We start from the raw sequence: 27350 nt of genomic DNA, 5'->3' as shown, positions 1-27350 counted from the left end.
GGTGTGTCTCTAGGTGCTAATCTGTCTCTGTGTCACTCTAGGTCTCTGTTAGTGTTTTAAAATATTCTGTTAGTATTATTATATGTGATTCAAGTTGTGTCTAATAGCATGAGTTTGTTCCTATGGCCCCAGGATGGGTTGCATTAAAGCTGTTTAGTGGAGAATGTGTAGAAGAGGAAGAGAACACCACAGTGTGTAAGTATACAATTAAGTGGAGCCATCTTGGCTCACTGCAACCTCCACCTCCCAGGTTCAAGCGATTTTCCTGCCTCAGCCTCCTGAGTAGCTGGGATTACAGGCACCTGCTACCATGCCTGGCTAATTTTTGTATTTTTAGTCGAGACGCGGTTTCACCATGTTGGCCAGGCTGGTCTCAAATTCCAGCTTGTGATCTCAAGTGATCTGCCTGCCTTGGCCTCCCAAAGTGCTGGGATTACAGACATGAGCCACCACACCCAGCCTACAATTAGTTTTGATTGGTATATGTTATAGTCAGTGTAGGCTGCTATAACCAAGAGCCATAGACTGCGTGGTTTATAAACCATAGGAATTTATTTATCTCTGTTCTGGAGGCCAAAAGTTTGAGATCAGCATGCCAGTGTGGTCAGGTTCTGGTGAGGGCCCTCTTCCAGGTTGCAGACTTCTCATTGTATTCTCACCTGGCAGAAAGAAGGCAAGAGAGCCCTCTGGAGTCTCTTTTACAAAGGCGCTAATCCCATTCAAGAGGACTCCACCCTCATGGTCTAATTACCTCCCAAAGGCCCCACCTCCTAATACCATGATATTGGAGGTTAGGATTTCAATGTGCGAATTTGGGAGGGGGGGGACACAAACATGCAATCCATACAGCATATTTTCTGTTTGAAGAAAAACTTCTAGAGTTCTCATTTTATCAGAAGATACCACATTGGGAACAAATTATTATTCAGTGATATCATGTGCTAGAAAAAGAGATCTACATATTTCTGTATATATTTGACAGAAGCAGATCAGCTCTATCCAACTGAGTGGGGTAGTTTGAGAACTATCATCCAAAAGAAGGTAAACCTGGGCAAATGTCCTATTAGCTGGGTATATGAGGAAGCATCACATATCAGAGTTGAGAGAAGCAAATAATCACTTTTCTCTATAGTCTATGTAGAATGGTAGACCTGGAAATAGTCTTTGAAGAAGTATACATTAGTCAAAGCTAAAGGTGCACGGTAGGTTACATAAAGATCCTAAGAAATGTATTGGAGATAGAAATTCATATGACATGGGTGAGCAAGACTGTAACTTCACTCTAAGGAGCAGTAAGGTAAGTAGAGGGCATGGAGGGTCTTGAATGTCAGCAAAGGAGTTGGGTATTGATCCAAAAGAGAGTAAAATTGTCATTTGATATATTTTCTCTCTATATATGTTTATATATTAATATATATCATAGTGTATCAGAGTTTCTCAAATTTGAAGCTATTGACATTTTGGGCTGGAAAATTATTTGTTGTGGGGAGCTGTCCTTTGCATTGGAGGATGTTTGGAAACATCCCTGGCCTTTATCCACTGGATACCAGTAGCATCTCCTCTCCAGTTGTGACAACAAGAATGTCTCTACACATTGTCAAATGTCTCCTAATGGGGCAAAATCACCGTGGGTTGAGGACCACTGCTTAGATCCTTCATGAAAGAGGCATGCTGGTTGAGCAGGGAAGCCTCAGTCATAACTTAGACTGAGTTTTCCTAGTGGTCTATGGTCTTGTACACATATGTGTATCCTGCATCACCTGATGTGAGGCTAACTCTTCCTAATACGATGTTTCTAACTGCAGGCCTGCTTCTCCTTATATCAGCATCCACACAATGGACCAATATCAGGCTTTCTATAACAGATATAAGAAATGAGTTGAATTGTAATGTATTAATAAAATAAAAATTAAAAAATAATATCACACGTAGTAGCGCAAAAACCAAAAGATATCTGAAATATACCTAGTAAAATGTTGGCCATATTTCTATGTAGAAAAATAGTATGATGCTATTGAGATAAACTAGAGAAAATCTAAATAATTGAAAGGTAATATATACATTGTAAGATTTCATTATTTTATTATTTTGATATTATTACTATTTTTGAGCTAGAATCTCACTCTGTCACCCAGGCTGGAGTGCAGTGGTGCGGTCTCAGCTCACTGCAACCTCCGCCTCCCAAATTCAAGTGATTCTCGTGCCTCAACCTCCCAAGTAGCTGGGATTACAGGCATGTGACACCATGCCCAGCTGATTTTCATATTTTTATTAGAGACGGAGTTTCACCATGTTGGCCAGGCTGGTCTCGAACTCCTGACCTCAAGTGATCCGTCCACCTCTTCCTCCCAAAGTGCTGAGATTACAGATGTGAGCCACCGTGCGTGGCCAGATCTCATAATTTTAAAGATACCTATTATAATCAAACTGATCTACAGATTCAGGAAATATTATCCAAAATCACAGCAGCTTACTTTTTTTTTGGCAGAAATTTACAAAATAATTCCAAAATGTATATGTAAGTACAGAGAGGCAATACAGAACAAGCAAATCTTGAAGGGGAAGAATAGGTCAAGTTTTCTGTTACCACATTTCAAGACTTATAAAGCTATAGTAAATAAGAGTGTGGGAGATTATAAAGTTAGATAAATAGGAGGAAGAGAGTGGAGAAATGAAAAGAACCACATATATGGGCATCTGGTGATAGAAAAAGTAAGTCTGCAGAGCAAAGAGGGAAAAGATGGTTTTTTTCAACAAGTGGTGATTGGCCTTTTTCTTTTTCTTTTTTTTATGAGACAGAGTTTCTCTCTGTCGCCCAGGCTGGAGCAGAGTGGCACAATCTCAGCTCACTGCAACCTCTGCCCCCTGGGGTTCAAGCAGTTCTCGAGCCTCAGCCTCCTGAGTAGCTGGGACTACAGGTGTGTGCCACCACGCCCAGCTAATTTTTTGTATTTTTAGTAGAGATGGGCTTTCACCATGTTAGGCAGGCTGGTCTCGAACTCCTGACCTCAAGTGATCCACTTGCCTCGTCCTCCCAAAGTGCTGGGATTACAGGCATGAGCCACTGCGCCCCACCAAGTGCTTGGTCATTTTAATACCAAAATGAATATACTTATCTCTAGATAAATGAATTGAGAGAGAAAGATAGATAGATATTCCAGGTGATTTTCCCTCCCACTATACATAAATATCAGTTCTAGGTGCATTTTAGATCTAAATGTAAAAGGTAGAACAAGATAGCTTCTAAATGTTAATAAAGGGAAATATCTTTATGACTTCTAAGGAGCAGAAGATTTGTAAAACAAAACCCACAAAACACTAACACATATGTACATATATAATATATGACACATACACACATATAAATAAATTTGGATTCATTAAAACAAAAATCTTTTGTTCCTCAAGTTATTAAGAGATTCAGAGGTTCAAATGGCAAGTTACAGTGTAGGAGAATTGTGTTTATAACACATGGAATCAACAAAGAGCTTGTCAAAATCTAGAAAGAACTACTACACAGCAGTAAGAAAGGAACAGAAAAACAAAAATCAAGTGATTTGAAGAGGCATTTCACAAAATGAAATATTGAATAGTAATAATAATATAAAAAGGACTTAACAGCATTACTAATCAGGTATTTACAGAATAAATAAGCAATTTTGACCCATTAACACCCAGGAAAATAGTGAAATTAAAAAGCCTGACCATATTAAATTTTGGAAAGAAGTTGAAGCAACAGGAACTTAATGTATGCTGCAGGTGCACGATACTATCTCTGAAAATTTGGGGGATATCTAATAAAATTATCTAATAAATTATGCATATCATAGGTCTCAACATTTCATTTCTGTATGTATATCCAGTGCAAATGTGCACTGAGATATGTGGGAAAATCTCCAAAAATGTAGTTTATAATAGGCAAAACTTGAAAAAAAGGTCAATTGACAGTAGGATGGATAAATAAATTGTAGGGGTCCAAACCATGGAACAGTACAGCACAGTGAAAATGAACTATGAGTACATGGATCTATCTCACCAACATCATATTGAACAAAGCCAGACCCATGACATATCCATAATTTATGACTCAGCAATGTGAGCACATATGCATCAGAAGAAATGTACAAGAAGCGCCCTAGAAGTAAACAGAAACACAAATCTTCATTAACCTAAAATGTGTGGTAGGCAGCTTCTAAGAGAGCCCCCCACGATACCCAGCTCCTGTTAATCATGCTCTTGTGTAATTCCATCCCCTTGAATGGTGGGCTAGGCCTACTGAAACATTTTCAATGAACAGCATAAGCAAAAGTGATAGGATGTCACTTCCAAAATGAGGTTATAAAAGATTCTGACTTTTCTCTTGCTTGTACTCACTCTGGCTCTTCTGAATTGCTTGCTCTGATGAAACAAGTTGCTATGTTGTGAGCAGTCCTGTGGAGACTTCAAATGGCAAGGAACTGAGAGTGGCCTCCAGACAATAGTTGGTGAGTACTTACATCCTCACTCTAACATGCTGTTAACAACCATGTCAGTGATCATGAAAGCCAGTCCTTCACCAGTCTAGCCTCGAGATGACTGAAGCTCCTGCTGCCACCTTGATTGTAGCTTTGTGAGCGACCCTGAGCCAGAGAACCCAGCTAAGCCACTCCCAGAATCCTCACCCACAGAAATTAGAAGCCAATTTTTTCTTTCTTTCTTTTTTCTTTTTTTTTTGAGAGAGAGTCATGCTCTGTCATCAGGCTGGAGTGCAGTGGTGCGACCTCAGCTCACTGCAACCTCCGCCTCCCGGGTTCAAGCGATTCTCCTTCCTCAGCCTTCCAAGTAGCTGGGACTACAGGAGCGCGTCATCACACCCAGCTAATTTTTGTATTTTTGGTAGACACGGGGTTTCACCACGTTGACCAGGATGGTCTCGATCTCTTAACCTTGTGATCCGCCTGCCTTGGCCTCCCAATGTGCTGGTATTACAATCGTGAGCCACCATGCCCAGCCGCCAACAAATGTTTTAAGCAACTAGATTTCAGGGTAATTTTTTACACAGCAATGGAAAATGCATTCAAAGGATAAATATGTTACAGTATGTTTATGTTATGACATACTATATAATAACAGGGATGAAATATCTACAAAAACAAGAATGAAATTTATAGAATATTATTAAGGAAAAACAAAAAATACTAGAGATGTGATTCTATTTATATAACTTTCAGACATAGGTAAACAATGGTGTTTAAGAATAAAATAATTGGTGATAAAATAATTCTTAAAAATGCAAGGAAGTAATAAAAGTCAGGTTGGTTATCATACATATCACATTTAATGGATGATATACAATATATAATATATGATATATGATTTATAATACATCATATATATAATATATGATATGATATATATAATATATAATAGTATATGATATGATATATAGCATATCATACATACTATATATGTACTATATATAGCATATCATACATACTATATATGTACTCTATATAGCATATCACATATACTATATATGTACTCTATTTAGCATATCACATATACTATATATGTACTCTATATAGCATATCACATATACTATATATGTACTCTATATAGCATATCACATATACTATATATGTACTCTATATAGCATATCACATATACTATATATGTACTCTATATAGCATATCACATATACTATATATGTACTCTATATAGCATATCACATATACTATATATGTACTCTATATAGCATATCACATATACTATATATGTACTCTATATAGCATATCACATATACTATATATGTACTCTATATAGCATATCACATATACTATATATGTACTCTATATAGCATATCACATATACTATATATGTACTCTATATAGCATATCACATATACTATATATGTACTCTATATAGCATATCACATATACTATATATGTACTCTATATAGCATATCACATATACTATATATGTACTCTATATAGCATATCACGTATACTATATATGTACTCTATATAGCATATCACGTATACTATATATGTACTCTATATAGCATATCACGTATACTATATATGTACTCTATATAGCATATCACATATACTATATGTACTCTATATAGCATATATACTATATGTACTATATATATCACATATACTATATGTACTATATATAGCATATATACTATATGTACTATATATAGCATATATACTATATGTACTATATATAGCATATATACTATATGTACTATATAGTATATCATATATACTATATGTATATCATATATATTTATATATATCATATATAGCATATCATATATATGATATACAGCATATCATATATATACTATATATGATATACAGCATATCATATATATACTATATATGATATACAGCATATCATGTATACTATATATGATATATACTATATCATATGTATACTATATATGATATAGTGTATATCATATATACTATATATGATATAGTGTATATCATATATACTATATATGATATAGTGTATATCATATATACTGTATATGATATACACTATATCATATATATACGATATATGATATATACTATACTGTATAAATATACCGTATATTGTGTATCATATATTTATGTGTAATATATCATATATAGTATATAATATAATATCAGCTATCGTATTTATAATATAATATAATATAATATATCATATATTTATATATAATATATCATATATATTTTATATATTATATTTTATTTATATTTTATATATATTATATAATATATGCTATATCATCATAATATAATATATGCTATATCATCATATAATGTATGCTATATCATTATAATATAATATATGCTATATCATTATAATATAATATATGCTATATCATAATATAATATATGCTATATCATAATATAATATATGCTATTATCATAATATAATATATGCTATATCATTATATAATATATGCTATATCATTATATAATATATGCTATATTATGATTATATAATATATGCTATATTATGATTATATAATCATATGATCTATTATGTATAATATAATATATGATATATCATATAATAATATATGATATATCATATAATAATATATGATATATCATATAATAATATATGATATATCATATAATAATATATGATATATCATATAATAATATATGATATATCATATAATAATATATGATATATCATATAATAATATATGATATATCATATAATAATATATGATATATCATATAATAATATATGATATATCATATAATAATATATGATATATGATATATCATATATAATATAATATATGATATATAATATAATATAATATATGATATATCATATATAATATATAATATAATCATATTATATATTATATCATATATTATATTATTATTATAAATATAATATATTATATTTTTATATAATAAATACATTTGGGGAAGAGAGGAGTCAGTGACTGAGAGGGTTCCCTTATTAGATGCTTGCCATGCTCTACTTCTTGGCCTTTGTCACAATTCTGCAGGTGCTTGCTTTGTAATTACTTAAGTTGGCATGTATATTTTATATACTTTTCTGTACATAAAGTTAAGTTTGCATATATATTTTGTGTACTTTTCTGCATGCGTGATAATTTTCACAAAAAAGTTTAAAAGTTAAAAAAGTGCAATTTTGTAGAATAGGAATTTTCAAAAATGGATAAAATGGAAGTTCTGAGATAGATACATGGATATTTTATAACTAATATAAATTTCGATGTATTTAAAAATTTTCTATGAATTGTTTTAAAAATCTATTTGAAAAGTATAAGGAAATATATTTGAGGTAAATAATTCTAAGGACTGATAGATTTATAGCAAGTAAATTCATAATTAAAGAACAGAATATGGAAAAGTTCTTGCCATTCTACTTGATATATCCACAATATATATAAATATGTAACATATATGTGATTATATATAAAGTATATAAATAATTGTTGACCAGGCATGGTGGCTCATGCCTGTAATCCCAGCACTTTGGGAGGCCGAGGCGGGCGGATTGCGAGAGGTTAGGAGTTCAAACCAGCCTGGCCAACATGGTGAAACCCCGTCTCTACTAAAAATTAAAAAAATTAGCCGGGGGTGGTGTTGGGTGTCTGTAGTCCCAGCTACTCGGGAGACGGAAGCAGAAGAATCGCTTGAACCCGGGAGGCGGAGGTTGAGGTGAGCAGAGATCACGCCACTGTACTGCAGCCTAGGTGACAGAGGGAGACTCCATCTCAAATAAATAAATAAATAAATAAATAAATAAATAAATAAATAAAATAATGTAATTCAGCCTGTGAAGTTGTTGATGGCTGTGGTAAGACCTCGGGTCTTTTTTTTTTTTTTTTTTTTTTAACAAAGTGTCACTCTGTTGCCCAGGCTGGAGTGCAGTGGCGTGATCTTGGCTCATTGCAGCTTCCGCCTTCCGCGTTCAAGCGATTCTCCTGCTTCCGCCACCCGAGTAGCTGCGATTTTAGGCGTGCGCCACCATGCCCGGCTAATTTTTGCATTTTTAGCAGAAATGGGGTTTCACCATGTTGACCAGGCTCGTCTCGAACTCTTGACATGAAGTGAACGGCCCGCCTCAGCCTCCCAAATGCTGGCATTACAGGCGTGAGCCGCCGCGCCCGGCGGTTCTTGTCTTCTTAGTTTTAAAGAATTTAAACCAGAGATACACAGCAAAAGAAGTGCAGCGTAGATTAATTTATTGCAAAGGAAAAAGAATATTTTGTAAGTTAGGTGCAGAATAGACAGCACACCCTGAGAGAGAGAGAATTCAGGGCGGGCTGCTTCTAAGGATGAAACAGCAAAGATTGGCGCTAGGGAGGCTCCCTTTATGGGAGTCTCACATGACTATTTAGAAGGAGGTGAGAAATGTTACTGGTAATCATCTTCTGGGTGGTCCTCTGAGTGCACATGCGCAGTAGCTGTACATGCCTGTTCATACATGGTATGTCTCATTGGCATCTTAAATCTCCAGCCAGAGGTGTGTTTTTTACTATTGTAATGAGCAAAGGCTCAGTCTAAGGACAGGTAAAGTCAAAATGCGCATGCTGTCTCTAGGGGAAATTTCCTCTTGATAGCTGTTCATTTGAATGAGCTCAATTTCAGTGTGAATGCTGAGGCTTATTGTGTTGACTGTATGGTCACCACGGTTGTTGTGTCCCAAGACCATGGTCACCTCCTTGAATACCTATCCTGCGTCAAAGTGTCAGTGGGGTAACTGGGTCCCTCTTGCACTGTTGATTGCAAAGAGAAACAACATAACTGAAATAGAAATCACTAATTACCAAGAGTAACCAGAAGACGTTCAAAGCCTTTGACTGATTTTTGCAATAATCCTTTGACTCATTAATTTTCGTAAAACACATTTCGAAAACAGAAGAATTGCTAAAGTATGTCAACTCCTGTGACTATAATGCAGCTATTAAGATTATCATGAAGAAGACTTGAAAATAACTTACCTCCAAATTTCATAACTTGTTTTGTTTGTTTTTTGAGAGAGTCTCTTTCTCTTACCCAGGCTGCAGAGCAGTGGCGCCATCTCGGCTCACTGCAACCTCCGCCTCCTGGGTTCAAGCGATTCTCGCGCCTCAGCCTCCCGAGTCGCTGGGATTACAGGCGCCCACCACGCCCTGCTAATTTTTTGTATTTTTTAGTAGAGACGGGGTTTCGCCGAATTGGCCAGCCTGGTCTTGAACTCCTGACCTCAGGTAATCCACCCGCCTCGGCCTCCCAAAGTTCTGGGATTACAGGCTCGAGCCACTGCGCCCGGCTTGCTTTTTTTTTTTTTTTTTTTTTTTTTTTTTAACAAAACAAAACAAAACAAAAATCTTGTGGCCATGTCGTCAGTGCTACACGTTTCTTCAATGTTGGTCCCTCGATTTGTCTTGAGCATCTAAGTAATTGAATTTCTGTGTTGGTGTATTTGTCGTGCTGTTTTGTTTTTGTTTTTTTCTGCTTATCTTTTTGATGAATTTATTTTAATGTTCACAGTAGTAATGATTTCTAAAAGAAGCGGCTGGGGTAACCACACCTCAAGTTTTTCCCCCTTTTTGGCAGCTTCTTCTCTCTTTCTAGCCCCACCGTCACCTTCCTCTCCTCTCTATTGCCCTCTCCCCTTTCTCAGGCTCGAAGGCGTTTTTGCAGTCATCAGGTAGAAAGCCCACCAGAAGAATATTCATTAAACTGATCACTCGCACAATATTGACAATCAATACCCAACCAACCATAAAGTTAAAAAACCCAGCAACACCATCGTAATACTGATGGTACAGAATTACAAGAGCTCCTTTTTCCTCTCCAACTCCAGGGACCTAAATTCCAGGAGAGTTGAAAGGGAAGTTGGCTGGACTTGGGTATTGTTTCCTCCTCTTCGTATTAAAAGACCTCCCCCGGCGAGGGTGGGATTCGAACCCACGCGTGCAGAGCACAATGGATTAGCAGTCCATCGCCTTAACCACTCGGCCACCTCGTCTTGATACCCCACGTTTCCCGAGTATTTTATTTCAGAGTTTGTAATAGGAACCCACAGGCGGCCTTACAAGACTCAGGAAACGGTTTGAAGACGTTTGGGAGACGTGAAGATGGCTCGTTTTCACATGAATGATCAAGAACTGAGTGGAAACGCTTCGAGGGGGGAATAAATGGGCTTAGCTTTCGTGGGACTCACACAAATGTTCGAGACATGATAGAAACGTAATTGCCGGGCCGGTCTCTCCCTTTCTTCCGCTTCCTGGTCCCGAGGCAGGAGGCGCCTGAGCAGGCTGCGGGCGTGACCGGGCCGACGGGGCGCACGGGGTTTGCAGTCGACCTGGGGCGTCAGGTGAGCCTGGTCAGCCCTTCTGTTGGCTCACTGCGTCTCGCTGCGTCGGATAGCGCACCTGGGAGCCAGCAGGAGACGGAGGTTCCCAAAACCGTTCACACCGGAGTCGGTTTCTCTTCAGAAGCCCACGCAAATCAATCACAGGCTAAACAACAGGGAACATAGGGGAAATCCTGCAGGAATGGACCCCTGCTGTATTTTCACACTCTCAATGTCAGGATATTTTACGTTAGATTGCACTAACATCTTGAGTGAATACCACCTTTGCTAGTTTCTGTGAATTCACAAAGAGTCATCCTTTTTTTTTCCTTGGAAGAGCCCTTATATTGTAGTGTTGCTGCATTGACCTGCCTGAAATCTTCAACCTCAACTCAACCCACTTCCTTACCCGTTGTTTTCCATGCTCAGTCCCATTTGGGTTTTTGCCTCAAGACAGATCTAGTTTTCCTCTTCCAACAAGTGATTTTCCCTCATGGAATGCTCTTTCCCTGTCTCACTTTAGCCTGGCTGAATTATTTATCCATACTTTGGTTCTTAGTTTAAAGCTTTTTTTTAATTATTATTAACAAAATTTTTAATCAAAGTTAACCATACATGTTTTAAAAGCTCAATTACTTCAAAAAATATGTGTATGCGAAACAGTGGTCTCTCCTATCTTATTCCTCTTAGTAGAGGCAAACATTTTCAGCCATTTGGCATTTTGTGTTGTTTTTACCTGCATGTCATCATGCTATGGCAAAGATGACTAGTTGTCCAATCATTATTTTTGCTTTTTCCAAGAAATGGAAAATTAGCTGAGCTCATAGCCACCCATGAAAAGATTACAGTGACTTCCCTTGACAGTCAGTGTCATCACGTGACCAATTTCTAAGTAAAGGCATAAGAGAGAAAATGTATGTAAAACTTCCAGGTTATGTCCATAAGAGAAGGAAATAACCTCTATTTATCTCTTCCTCATGTATCTGCTTTTGAGAATGAAGGCGTCATGGAATAGTGATTGGACCCAGCACACTGTAGGAAGGAGGGAGCCATGACATAGAAGACTGGAACCAACACCATGAAGCCAAAGCATCACCCTGGCATTGATTACACCCTCAGACAGTCACAGGAGAGATCAGTAATGCTTCTTTTAAGCTATGGTTCTTTTGGGTCTTTGTTACAGAGACAAAATTGTACTCTAATACATATGCTACATATTAATTTTAAGCTTAGTATTTTCCATTGATTTCCCATTACACAAATAGAAGATTCACTTCTCTTCCTCACTGTAAACACCTACACAGACACTCTTCTGATCAATTTTTCCTTCAAATATAGTTATATCAGAATTTTTATTGAATGAGTAATCACCCTTTATATAATTATGTTTGGCAATATTATTTACCTATCTTTGCTATTTTGTTTCCTGAACATTATTTTTAGAAAAAAATATCACAAATAACCATAAAAGCCTTGCCAAAACAATAAACTGAGTGATTTCTAAACTTGATATTGGGTTTTCATCGTGATGTCTTCCTTCACCATTGTACTATACATTTTATTTCCCTGCCACTGGTGCTGTATGCCCAATTTCTCATGTATTTTCTATCTTACTATACCTTCACATTTTGGTGGAGTACATTGTAAAGCAGCTTCCTGAGAAAGAGTTTATTGTAGATGAGACTTTTTTTTTTTTTTTTTTTAATTTAAGACGGAGTCTTGCTCTGTCGCTCAGGCTGGAGTGCAGTGGCGCGATCTTGGCTCACTGCAAGCCCCGGCTCCCGGGTTCACGCCATTCTCCTGTCTCAGCCTCCGGAGTAGCTGGGACTACAGGCGCCCGCCACCATGCCTGGCTAATTTTTTTTTGTATTTTTAGTAGAGACGGGGTTTCACCGTGGTCGATGAGACTTTTCAATACTTCTCCAGCAACTTGATTGAATGTTTGTCTGGGAAATATTTTTCAGGCTTTTGAAATTTATTTCAGGATTTTGAGAGAGTTCTCTATTTTCTTCTAGCTTCCAGTATTCATTTTGAGAAGTACAAAGTCATTCTAATTATGGAGTCTACATTTGCAGTTAGCTTTTATTTATCTATTTCAGGATAATTTCCTTGTCCTCAATGTTCTGCAATGTCTGAAAGATATGCTTTAGTGTGTTTCTGTTTCCATTCCTTGTTTTGGGAACTCTATTACATCATTAAATCCTGTATTTCGGTTAGGGATATTAGCTTGTTTTTCGTTGTTGCTAGTTTTCTGATTTCTGTGTTCTCTGCCCTTTTTTTTTTTTTTTTTTTTTTTTTTTTTTTTTTTTTTTGAGACAGAGTCTTGTTCTCTTGCCCAGGCTGGAGTGGAGTGGAGCAATCTCAGCTCACTGCAACCTCTGCCTCTTGGGTTCAGGTGATTCTCTGCCTCAGCCTCCCAAGTAGCTGGGACTACAGGCGTGTGCCACCACACTCGGCTAATTTTCTTTTCTTTTCTTTCGTTCTTTTTTCTTTTTCTTTCTTTCCCTCTCTTTCTCTCCCTCCCTCCCTCTCCTCCCTCCCTCCCTTCCTTCCCTTCCTTTACTTGGATTTTAAATCTCCAGTATGTTTCCTCTACCTTTTGTTTTGTTTTTACTGCTCTTTCCTGGTTACATTCTTTTTACTTTTAAAAAATTAATAGATATTTTTAGGCAGTTTTTTATTTACAGAAAAATTGAAGAGAAAGTACAAAGAGTTCCCGTATATCTCCTCTCCTTCCTATAGCTTCCCTTATTATTAAATCTTATAGGATTGTGGTCCATTTGTTACAACTGATGAACCAATATTGATACATTAATATTAACTAAAATTTGTAGTTTACTTTAGGTTCACTTTCATTGTTGTAACTCTTATGGATTATGTTGTAACTCTTTCCTCTTTGATAAATGTATAATGACATGTGTCCATCATTACTGTATCATGTATAATAGTATCTTCACTCTAAACATTCCCTGTGCTTCGCCTCTTCATCCTTCCCTCCCTCCCTCTTAGCAATGACTTCTCTTTTTTGCTGTTTACATATTTTTACCTTTTTCACTACGTTATATAGTTGGAATCATATATACAGTATGTGGCCTTTTCAGATTGGCTTCTTTCACTTAGCAGTATGCTTTTAAGATTCCTCCATGTCTTTTCCTGTCTTGATAGCTCCTTTCTTTTTATCATGAATTAATAGTCCATCCATTGTGCCATAGTTTGCATTAAATATATCCATTCACTTATTGAAGTACATCTTGACTGTTTATGTTTTAGCAAATCCAAATAAAGCTGCTATAAACATTGATGTGCAGGTTTTTGTGTGGATATGGTTTTTCAACTCATTTGAGTATATATCAAGAATCACAATTGCTGGAGTTTCCCCTTATATTTTTACTCCACATTTTGGAGATGCCCTTCAGGTTTTATGTCAATTGTTCTATTAAGTTTTTTCTTTCTACTCTCATAATTTTAATTTCAAGAGACTTCTATAGAGTTATCCTTTTGTACAGCATTCTTTCTCTCTCTTTCTTAAAATAGCTTTTAAAAAATCACTGTTTCTCAGATTGGACACTAACTTCAGTGTCTAATGATGCCTAGTGATCTTTGATTGCTGGTCCATAATTATAATTAAGCCCTAAAAATAACTGGAAACTAAGACCATGAGTCCAATTTATTGACTCTGGGAACCATTTTAGAATGGACTGCCTGTGTCATTTACTATCAGACTCTTACATGTCAAAATGTCCAACTTATCCCTCTTAGGATAGTAAAATTCCTTGTTGAGAAGGATCATTCAATCTCTTCTGCCTAGATGACATCACACTGACTTTCTGCATTCAGAGAAAATTCTTAATGAACAGAGGTCAGAGGAAGTTCCTTTTGAATTTCAAACTTAATAAGTAACACTATTCCAAGTTATAAAATTAAATTACGAATAAATTATACACATTAATTTACAAATAAATTTTACACATATTTTATTTATACAAAGACAATATATTACACCCCACCTATGAATAAGGATGTGCATCTTCATACTCAGTGGCCCTTAAAATTGGTCAGAAAAAGGAAAGGTAAAAAGATCCACACTTTCAGAATACCAAGATGAGCAGAGCGAGTTGAGCCTCTGTGAGGTCCATGAAGCTAGAATGAAACTGGGGTCGGGGAGTGGGTGTCCACTTTCAGTCTTGGCCACAAAAGCAAACAAAACAGTTATTCTGAGGAAATATTTTAATTTAGACAGCATGAGCAAAATAACTGGATTGATATCTTCCTCTCCATTTTTTCCCTGTTTCGAATTCCAGTGTTAATCAATTCTCCTGAGTGTTTTCAACAAAGTACCCGCAAATTTCCAGAGCATGGGATGAGAAAAACTTTGAAATTCCAGCCTTAATGACTGCTCCTCGTGGTCTCTCTCTCCAGTTAGACGAACCTGGGCTAGCAATATTCCCAAGAGTCAATAGTCAGCCCTGGTGCTATATACTTCCATGGGAATTCCATACTTTCTCAAAACGCGTCATCATGGTAAATAATTAATTACTTGTAATATCAAGTTCTGTAGAAATAAAACCATGTTTTTCCATCACTGCCTCCACAGCTTTCAGCACTGAAGGGTGACATGTCATACTCATTGGCTATGCATCCGTTGAAGAAATAAAGGAATGAACTCTGACCGGGGAAAGCAGGAGAGGCAGGAGTGTGACACCCTGACAGACTGCAGTGGGAGCAGTGGCGCCAGCAGCACTTGGGGAGACTTTTACCTTCCAGTGTGGCGGGAGTAGTAAACACTAGGAGTCAGAGAGTGATCACCAAAGCTGGAGTTAAAAGTGTAAATTAAAATCCTCCTTCCTATAAGAGGAAGATAACCGGTTGACTGCAACTCACGTTTCCCCTCCAGTACTCGGTTAAACACGCACACGCACGCGCGCACGAGCTGCCCACGGCCTTCCTTTCGGGGTTTGAGAAGAGACTGACAGAGGTGGGAGAGTGCAGCTGCAGCCGCATCAACATTCCGGTGTCTGCCCTTAGAAGAGGTCCGGGATTCAGTACTCGCCTGCTTAGACAATTCTACTGTTGATGTGGTGAAAGTACATATTTTTGGGTATGACTATTTGGGGAAATACTTTAAAAATCCTTAAAGCTTATTGGGCGAAAATGAAGTGGGCTCGTCCGGGATTTGAACCCGGGACCTCTCGCACCCGAAGCGAGAATCATACCCCTAGACCAACGAGCCACTTGGAAATGGCTTTTGCTTATATTTACTGTAGGATTTATTCCCAAATTATTTATTTTTATTCCTCAAAGAATTTGTTACCAAATAATATTTATCACTCCATCAATCATTTACGTAAATGAAGGGGTTGGAAAGGCTATTTCTGTGGATGGTCTACTAGTAGCTTAAATTACCATACTATGGTAAAACTTGTAACCTGTAGAAACATTTCTCCTTTATTCTACTTTGCTATACTACTCTAAGTAATTTAACTCATTTTTTCCATTTTTAGCTTTCAATTAAAATATTTTAGAAAAATTTGAGTTTTCAAGTTTCCTTATCTCACGTCTACCCTTTTTGAAAGTTGGATATTACTGTTACTGAGGGACTTCTAGATGATTTGCTCTAACAAGGAATATTTTCGCTACCAGAAGTTTTTCAGAAAGAATATTCCTAATCTCAGCAAAATTTTACTTATAAGAGATTTCTTAAGGTCAACTTTTCAGGAGTACCAAGATGTATTTGGTTAGTTTACTAACTTCTTCCTACATACAGATTTAAGAAAGTTACAAAAACTTTCGGTTAAATGCAAAGAAAGTTTTTACAACAGATCATTAGCTGATACATCTAAGCCACATTTTACATTCATGTTAAAATTTATGTTTTGAATTAATACATATTTTCAATTTCATTTTGCTGTCCCGAATTTGATACCTTCAAAAATTTAAAAGATAGTTCTCATTCAGTTCATTCTTTCAATTATCCAATAATTATTATAGAGTACCTGTTTATTTACTAAAAATGAAACTCTCTTGCAAGGACAAATCGAAATAAGGATTATCTTGAATATGTGTGAAGAGAAATCAATATTTTCTGAAAGGGAGAGTAGATTTAAACTAGTACTTAATTTGAATTTTGACATGGATTTACTGAGCGAATCAAAATAATTATGAGGCTACTAGGCATTCCTCTAACTCCTGCCCACCTTACTAATGTTAGAATAGTGAGATTCTTATTGCAATCCGACTGCTTTCTTTGTACTATGAAAACCTAAAAAATCTTGACTAACTCCTCTGAAACACACACCTAGGAGTAGTAATCATTCCTAACTGCCCTAAAACTTAGAAGTGATTATGGTTCAGACTCAACATTCCACTTCCATGAAAATACATTTTTCTCCTCAAGAAATAGCATCTCATGTTCATGCATAGATGGAGCTGGGACATAGGACTATATTGAGATGTTAAATCAAAGGTTAAATATTTCAGTGTGGAAAATAATTATTTATCCTCAACCCAACAATTTCCCAGAGAACCTGTTCTTTGACACACAACTTAGAGCACTTCTGTTCATCTTGAAATCAACTGAATAGATTAGTTTACTAATTTCTGAACTCAACACAATGGTAATGGGATCACATACTTTATATACAGACCCACACTCTCAACCCCAAACCCTCGTTCTCTCTTCATTTTTGTAGTATAATATACATTTCCCTTCCCAAATCCAACTTTTCTAAGGATAATAAATAGTTCATTTACTTTTATACCAGTGGGAACTCAGACTCCAGAGAAAGGTCATTATTTAAAGATTACTAAACCTCAGCATCATTACACACATCAGGGGACCCACGTAGGACTTATATTCCAGTCATTTTACAGAGATGTTTATTGTCCTTGTCTAGGCCATGTAGATCATGCATAATAACATGCTTAGTTACATTAGCAAATATGAATATATTCATAAACTCAAATTTCTTGGAAAATAGAAAATGTGGCTTAAAGATATAGTTACAGAAGACAACTTAGAACAATGGATATAAAATTTCCCAACAAATGACAAGATTCACCAAATTTCTATATACATATACACACATACACACATACACATAAACCCACACACATATATACATATATCAAATTACCCAGCAATTTCTCTGTTGGATATATACCCAAAGAAAATAAAATCAGCACCTGGTAGAGGTATCTGCATTTCCATGTTCCTCAATAGATGAATGGAGAAAGAAATTGTCGGATGTATGTGTGTGTGTGTGCACGCAGAAGCGTGTGCATAAAAATGTGTATATATAATATATATATTATACATCTGGGTGCGGTGGCTCATGCCTGTAATCCCAGCACTTTGGGAGGCCGAGGTGGGCAGATCACTTGAGGTCAGGAATTCAAGACTAGCCTGGCCAATATGGCAAAACCCGTCTCTACTAAAAACTCCATGTCTCACAAAAATTAGCCAGGCATGGTAGTGCATGCCTGTAAATCCAGCTACTCAGTAGGCTGAGGCAGGAGAATTGCTTGAACTCTAGGGGCGGAGGTCACAGTGAGCCAAGATCGCACCACTGCACTCCAGCCTGGACAACAGAGTAAGATTCCGTCTCAAAAAAAAAAAATTTAAAAAATTATAATATATATTATAGTGTGTGTGTGCGTGTGTGTGTGTATATACATATATATATATATAAAAATGTGGTATAATGTGATATGAATATATATAATGAAATATTATCCAGCCTTAAAAAAAGAGGTACTGCCGTTTGCAACAACATGGATGAAACTGGAGGACATTATGCTAAGCTAAATAAGCCAGGCATAGAAAACAAAATACTACATGATCTTACTTATATATGCAATCTAAAAAACAAAAACAAACAAAAATCTCAAATACACAGAAACAGAGTAGAGAGATAATTATCCGGAGTGGAAGAGTAGAGGAGGAAATGAAGAGATATAGGCCAAAGGGTACAAAGCTGTAGATATCTGATATGAATAAGTATACAGATCTAATGTACAACATGAGGACAATAGTGATAATATTGTAGTGTATGCTGGAAATTCGCTAAGAGTGGATTTTGGATAATTTTAACATACACACACACAAAGGATAACTGTGAGATAATGAATATGTTAATTTGCTTGACTATAGTAACCATTTCACTATGTATATCAAAAAGTATTTTATACATCTCAAACAGATGCAATACAAAGTTTAATTAAAAATAGACATTTATATCAGTATAAGATCTCCTGAAACAGAGTTGCATCCCAAATTGTTATGACTGTGTCTGTTTTATGACTCTGAAGTCTCTATATTCCACTAAAACCAAATACTGAATCCCTCAAAGATATGACACTTTAAAAAATCTCCTCTTAGAAGCCCATCTTTTTAGTCAAGCAGTGTAAACTGCCTCCCAAATCTTTATAGTTTGGGAGGTTCTCTACTTGCTGAAGTTTTCATAAGGTTTCTCTTCAGGTGACATTTCTATTCACCTGAATTTTTATTCAGTTGAGAGAGGACTAAGGAAATGGGCCAGTCCAGGATCTTTATTGTAAGTCTGGCCACAGGCCTCCAACCAATTGACTGACAGTTGGAAGTTGAACAATGTTGCTCAATAGAGAAATTATATTGATAAAAATGGTCATGATGATGATTGTGGTGAGATGATGGTGATGATGGTCATGGTGGTGGGGTGATGATGATGATGATGACAATATGAAAGACAAAAGTAAAGTAAAATGCACACTTTGCAGGAATGTGGCTCACATAATTGTGTTGATTCTTCCAGCTGGATCACCAAAACTTGTGTGCCTGTCATGAAGTTTTCATGAGCTAATGAAGTGCTAGAAAATGGAATCATTATGAACATAAATAACAAAGTGATTGGTAACACAGAATTAAAGCACATGTAATTGCAGTGTACAAGAGGCAGATTTTTTTTTCTTTTTTTTGAGACAGAGTCTCACTCTTTTCGCCCAGGCTGGAGTGCACTGGTGCGATCTGGGCTCAGTGCAACCTCCACCTCCCAGGTTCAAGCGATTCTCCTGCCTCAGCCTCCTGAATAGCTGGGATTACAGGCATCCGCCACTACATCCTGCTAATGTTTTTGTATTTATAGTAGAGACGGGGTTTCACCATGTTTGGCCAGGCTGGTCTCGAACTCCCGACCTCAGGTCATCCACCCACCTTGGCCTCCCAAAGTGCTGGGATTACAGGTGTGAGCCACCGCGCCCGGCCCACAAGAGGCAGATTTTGAAGGAAATCATTCTTTTAGGACACTCTATCTTCAGTGTAGCCTATACAAAATGTCAAGCAACATAGCAAATGTTTGCTAATTGAGTACACAATTATAAGAAACAAAAGTCTTTTGTTTTCTCACACTTAGTATCTACTATGTACTATTTTAAAGGCACCTACCTTTTTACTTCTCACAATAGCCTTGAAACAGATAATGCTGTTATTCTGTATTCCATTTCAGAGATAAAGACACTGAACCACCAACAGATACAGCACACTGACCAACGAAGGCAGAGCTACAATTAAAAAACCAAGAAGACAAGTGGAATTTGCTTTTCTATCCCTTCCTCAAAATCTCCATCAGCTTTTCTGAGGCATTATAAATAAAACTAAAATCTAAGTTAACCAGTGTGATTGATAGGCAGACACAGCTTCAAAGTAAGTTCTCTGGACTCCTCCAATAATATTTTGCCAACTCAAATCTCTCATTTTTGAGGGGTGTGTGTGTGTATGTGTGCGTGTCTTGAAATATTTTCATGAAGATATGATAATCAAAGTCAGAAATTCATGCTCTTTGACACATGTATCATGATATAAAAAATTGACAAGTTACACTTTGGCCACTGGATTGACAGGACTTTATTACACCCCATATGTGGCTGGGATAGGGCTGAAGAAAGTTCTTTTTATGAAAGCTGCTATTTTGCTAATTATGAGATCCTCTGAACTTTGCCTCAACAGTGGTATGGAAGTGGGAATGACAGACTCAGGGAGGGTGGTGGGATCACCAAGGTCTTTGGCATGGTTTCAGACCACTGAATGTTGAGCTTATTCAAGGATCACAAGGTCATAACAAGATCTTGCATTTCATCCACATAACAACATGCACCAAAACTCTTTTGTTCAACAAATCTGGAATGTATATTTTAATAGTATAAAATTGGTAATATATATATTAAAGGCTGATGTTTTGTGTGTGATCAGAGGATGTCAAAAATCATCTTCAAAAGAACATAAAAGGACTCAGGTAGCAGATCAAAATCCTCTTATCTTTTAGTTAAAAGATACTTTACAGTTTGCATAGCTTGGTCAAGAGTACATCTGCATTTTAAACTGAGAATTTTGTGTTCAAGTTCCTGAGTTAGTGAAAGCAGGCACCCAAATTACAGGCTTGAAATGCTTCCATCACTGAATGAATCATGAATTCTTTGAGACTGGTAATAACTACAACCGGAGAAAACTCTGAGGCAGGCAGTGGTTTCCTTTCATCCTCTCTCCCACTCTGTATTTCTTGTATTTTCTTTTCTTTTTTTTTTTTTTTTTTGAGATGAAGTCTCTCTCTGTCACCCAGTCTGGAGTGGAGTGGCGCGATCTCAGCTCACTGCAACCTCCACCTCCCAGGTTCAAGCAATTCTCCTGCCTCAGCCTCCCAAGTAGCTGGGATTACAGGCACCCGCCACTATGCCTGACTAATTTTTGTATTTTTAGTAGAGACGGCGTTTCACCATGTTGGCCAGATGGTCTTGATCTCCTGACCTCGTGATCTGCCTGCCTTGGCCTCCCAAAGTACTGGGATTACAGGCGTGGGCCACCGCACCCAACCTTTTCTTGATTTTTTATTTTGCTTATCCTTCAAGAAATAAATGTAGTTTTCCTTTATCTCCAATATACTGTGTTGTATCTTCCAGAAGAGTGTGATAGAAATTGAGAAGTAAAAAAGGAAGAATCCCACCTACCAAATGCACTTTAAGGATATCTTCAGGACTTAAAATACTTGAAAAGAAGAATGGAGTCATACATTAATGAACCTGGCATCACAAACTTGTGTCCCCTACCTTACAAGTTCCAACCTCTTTATTTACATTAATTTCTGGTTTTCAGAGTTTCATATGCCTTTTGCTTTCTGCACTATTTCACCTTTCATGCATTATGATCTTCTTATGTATCCATTTTGAGCAAAAACGGGGAAAATGAATGGTGGTTGGTTATGATGGTTCAATCAGTTTAATCAGTTATTAAATGTTCATTATAGAAGCTGCCATGGACCAGTTAAATATTTCTTGCCAATCTTTCCAAAGCAGCTAATTGCTCCTACTTAACATTTTCATTCACTTTCAATACAGTACACTTATTTCAATTTCTTGCCCAATACTATTTCCTCTCCTCTGGTTTCCTTTGCTTTCATTTCCTTATGCTTGATATAATGAGTACTATAATCAGGAATCATTTTTCTCACTTATTTATTACAGCTTGTTTAGTAATCAGATGTTCATTTACTTATACATTTATTCAAAAATTGTTAACTTTTACTTTAGCTTATTTGGTCAAGAAAACTAGACCAAATAAAAACAAGTAAGGAAGACCTCAGTAAGATTGAACATGTGTTCTTTTGAAATGTCTCTTAAGTCTCTTGTTATCTATAAAGTTTTCACTTCATTTTTATTTTATCAAGTATTTTTCCAAATGGCTTGATGAGATCCCTTACTGCCAGAACTATACATTCTATCCAAATATGTATTCTGGTTCCAGTTTAAGAAAAATTGAAACCAAGTTATTCATTTAAATTAATGCAGAACCAGATTATTTTTTAACTCTGATAATAGAGAGACTAGACTGATAACATTGTGGGAGTGCCAAGGCACTAAAAAATGATGTCTAGAAACAAGTCATAAATTGCTATCTAACTTATTTATATATTGAAGAGAGATACATTTACATGTTTAACAAATCAGAAAACAGAGAAATATATAAAATAAAATTTGATTTACTCTGCCTCCATTTACTTAGTTTCTCTTCAATCAGGAATAATTCTTATAGTTTTTTTTTTTATTCTTGCAGGAGTTCATGATGTAGATAATTCCAAATTAATTATATTATTATATTGCTTTTTGAATGCTACAGCTTTCACATTGCTTTTGTTTTAATTGAAAAAAAAAAACCTTTGCATATCATTCCGTGTCAATATATTTTGAACTCATCTACTTCCTCATAAGTACCATAAAATCCCTTTGTATGAATGGATACATATCAATATCTTTAAATGGCCAAAAATAATTCCTTTTGCTAGATATTTTGTTGTATTTTTAAAATAATGTATCATAACGTGTATTTTTCCTACTCCAATTCTTAAATGCGCAAGTATATCTGAAGGATTAGGCCCTAGACATGGAATTCCTGAGTCAAAAGGTGACTGCATCAGTAATTTTGATAGATTTTTACCAGATTGTTCTACTGTTTTTTACTCCTGGAAGCCTGGTGGTGAAAGAGCCATCATAAATACACAGAATTTCAGCTACTTTTTGAAGGGTGGAAGGATAGAGAATAAGAGCGCTGAGTCTCTCTAGGATTTCTGTGATCTCTTGCATTAGATCGGAGCTGCTGGTCACCAGGTTTGTTGTATGATAATTTATCCTTATATGTTTAAGCAATTCTTCTTATTTTAAAAAATACACAGCACAGCAAAACTAGCAAGTTTATTTCAAACTTGCTTACTGAAGAGATCAATAAAACAGACATTTTCTGAAGTCTTACTGAACATGCCAACATTCAGCCACACATCTATCTCTGTGAATCAGCACAAAAGGGCTGAGAGTTGCATAACCAAGGGTTAAATATTCTTGAATATTTGATATTATGAAATTATTCTCTAAGGATAAAGTTAAATATAAATAAATAATACAATCTGTCCAATAAAAGAAAACAAAACAGATCATCAGAAGGAGAACACTTTGAGCAGCTCTTATCTCAGGGGGAGTTTTGTACAGAAATTTGGAGTTCTGAATGTGGAGAACATGCTTGTGATGCTGGTGGAGAAGAAATACTATGTAGCTGCTGGCCCAGCCCATTAGACCCTGAAACAGGGCATCTTGCAAGACTATCAGTGTGAGAAAAATCCGTCTTATTACCGATCTCCCTGCTAGAAAATAACAGTAGTTATCCTTTTCACTAATTTGTGATCTGTTCATGTTGCTATTTGTGATGGAATGAAGTAAGTTCATGGTTATCAAGGAACTGAATGTCCAGAAAAAAGAGAAACAAGGGAAGGACTTGCCATGCAGACCTCAGCTTGAGCCTCCCCCTCATGGAGGCTCTGGGACTGATGGTGATGGCCTGGACCACAGTGAGGAGACTGCTGGTGCAGATGGAAAGGCCTCGAGCCACCCTCTCCAGATAAGCAACAATTTTACAGCCTGTATCATCTAGGAAGTTTTTCAAACCAAAAGCTGCTATTGTCTTGGGCATTCCTTTGGAAAATAGAAGTATGATATTTGTAAAAGCTAAGTGGATAAGAATAAAGTGTAAAGACTTCTTCTCAGTCCCCCAAAAGAAAATGCACATATAGTTTACCAAAACCAAAACATTCCCCACAATGCCAAGTCCAGTTAGAAACAGGAATATTGTTCCCTTGATAATATTCAAAGCCATTTCTAACTTCATGGGCAGGAAATGTTTAGATCAAGGAAACCCTGTATGAAGAAAGTACCAGTTATGATGATATATATGTATCTGCAAAAAAAATCATATCATAGCACATTTCTAGTGGATAAAGGAAATCATAATATATGTAACAGAGCAGATTTTTGTCCAAAGAACTGTAGTCCTTTCCCTGTGACACTCTTTGATGAACATACCATGTGACCTTAAATGTCATCTTGGAAGAGGATACAAAAATCTAAATTTGGGAAACAGATTTTGTTTTCCTGATCTCCATAGCTGCAAGACCAACTTGCTTGTTCAAATTCTGATATATCCCACATATTTTAAGTCTCAGCATATGCTGAAATGAACTAAAACAATTCCCCCAACCTGAATGTCTCCATTTTCTACTTAATTCTTAATATTCCTATCAGCCAATTTCAAAAACCTGGTGCTCACCCTTAACCCCTCTACCTCTTCCACATTCAACAGACAGACACTCATAAAATCATGTTGCTTCAACATCTTTAACATTTCTCAAGTTTGACAATGTTTTATCTTCCGTGATACTTCTTTTATTCATTATGCCTATATGTCTATCATTTTGATTAGTATAACAATTTCTGGTTTATCTCTTCTAATTTTCATATCTTTGATTTATTTTCCTTAATATTTCAGAGTTGTCTTTCAAGACCCTGAACTGAATCTGTAATTTCAGTACTTACAAGTTTTCAGTGGGTTTTCCAAGTACTCCATATAAAGTCAAACTGCATAGCATTTCACTGTAGGACCTCAACTGTTAATGGTTAATCAACCAAAGACCTTCAGGAACAAGCCTGTTGCTGAAAAACAATGAGATACATGGACTGGATGTAGCCAGAGAAGGTGCTCTAGAGGAATCATAGAATGTCACTCTACGAGGGCATTTAGGAGAGGTCTGAGTTCCCACTGATGGATCTGAGGGGCCCCTAAGGGGAGTTGTTGATGTGTTGATGTTTCTCAAGGGGCATTAGGAGAGGTAGATTAATTAGCTATTGCATACTGTCACGAGATGAAGGCAGTTTATAAATTAGAGATCTCTGATGTCTGGATATACAAGGCAGGTTGGGGCTACATTGGTAAGAAAAGAGTCATCACTCAAATGGTGCAATTACGGCAGTTTACAACTGCTGTGTAACCAATGAGTCCAGTTGACTCTGTAACCAGATCTACCTGTGTCTGTTCTCCCAACATTGGTAACAGGAGAGCTACTTTGATCTTTACCAGTCCAAGCTGATTTTTACTCTTTTTGTCTGAACAGGATTTTACTCTTTCACAATCAACCTCTCCAATCTCACTTCTTATCCAGAACTTACATCAAACTACAAATAAATTCCCCAAAACAAAAGAAACCAGGATGTTTGATCTAACCAGGATTGACCTCTAGCTATCTATTTGGAATGCCTTTCTATAAGTCTTGTCCCCTTTCATTTTCTACTAATCACTAAGAGATGCCTTAGATTTATCTTAATTTGTCTTAAAGGAGTCTGGCAGTGTGAACTGCCTGAATTTAGGCTTGTACTCAGGTCTTATACCAGGAAACTTTATAACTTTTGGAATATTAGTTATTGCTTTTCTGCCTCAGTTTCCTCCAGTGCCAAATGAAGAGACTAACATCTATATCAATGCATTAAACAAAGCATTACATGATCTGAACTGGATAGCCTATAGTGAAATGAACTACAGGCTTTAATAACAAGAAGAGCAGTATGGACTAATAGGTTTGGAGTAAGAACTGGTTACATATTTAGTCAGAAACCTGGAATTTGTCAAAAATGAATGTCCTGCATACACCTCACCACCCTGATGTCCTTATCAAATATTTTTATGTTTGTTTCTTCTTATCTTTTTCTAGGGTTTCACAGTTTTCTGGCCCTCTCTTCATCTTCCCAAGGTTCCAAAGCTCTGATTCAGATTAGAGATTAGCTTCTGTAATACTAATAAGACACTTCCATTTTTTTGACTGAATAATAAGAAAAATATCAGAGGAGGGAAGGGTGACTGGTCTTCCAAGTTGTTTTTGGAATCATGATTGAAAACTATTTGAAAAAACATGCTTCACATTCAGATAGATGTGTAGTGCTCCATCCAGTTCTAATACCTAATAGCTTAGGCAGGTAAGGAAGTGCACCCATTTCAGCTCCAGTTTTCTCAACTGAAAATGAGATTAGTGCTCCCTGCTACATAATGCCAGGGTAAATTTACAGGGTTACATCAGGTTATACTTACTTATAGCCTGGCCAAAAATAAAAGTGGAAAATTTCTGAAGAGCAAGTATGATTTTTAATCATAATGATTGTTAATAGATGCTTCCATTAAACTGGCATATGGTTAATGAAGTTGACTTCTGTATATGATACAATATTACATATTGGATTAGGAGACTTTAAGGATGGATGCAGAAAGAAGACCTTCAGGATATACACACACACACACTCTCTCTCTCTTTCTTAATGAATTAACAACTTAATAGGTAAAGACAAAGTTGGCCCACTTGCAAATCACAGAAATGCACCAAAAACGATATGAAGAAATTTGATGAAAGCTAATAATGCTGATAGAGTTATAATGCAGGTGAAAATGTAAGCCTAAAAAAAGAGTTTTTTCTAGAAACCTGAAAAGCTTTTTTATCTTTGTGATTTTTGGATGAAACCAAAGAGGGAACCTTATAGGAAGACCCAGCCCGGACCTCTCTTACAGTACAAGATCCTGAACACAGGGACAAAGATGCTCAAGCATTTCTAGGGTCATCTTCTGGAAATGGTCCCCTTCATGTTTATGACCCCAGGTAAAGATTAGATGCAGAGTCGAGGTCCTCTGGCTCACATAAACTCCCTTG

At 36.4% G+C, this 27350-nt stretch overlaps 1 long non-coding RNA gene and 2 other non-coding genes across 3 annotated transcripts in view; all 3 read right to left on the bottom strand.

Annotated features, from left to right (window-relative positions):
• LOC129397933 (uncharacterized) overlaps positions 1 to 27350 on the bottom strand; it is a 170443-nt gene that overhangs the window by 19149 nt on the left and 123944 nt on the right. The window lies entirely within an intron of this gene.
• TRNAS-GCU (transfer RNA serine (anticodon GCU)) lies at positions 10410 to 10491 on the bottom strand. Its single transcript has one exon. It is a non-coding gene; the product is annotated as a tRNA-Ser (tRNA).
• Positions 15977 to 16048, bottom strand: TRNAP-CGG (transfer RNA proline (anticodon CGG)). Its single transcript has one exon. It is a non-coding gene; the product is annotated as a tRNA-Pro (tRNA).

This window comes from Pan paniscus, chromosome 5 (assembly GCF_029289425.2).
Source record: "Pan paniscus chromosome 5, NHGRI_mPanPan1-v2.0_pri, whole genome shotgun sequence".
Classification (NCBI taxonomy): domain Eukaryota; kingdom Metazoa; phylum Chordata; class Mammalia; order Primates; family Hominidae; genus Pan; species Pan paniscus.
Note: the sequence above shows the minus strand (reverse complement) of the source record. Positions and strands in the feature narration are given on the sequence as shown.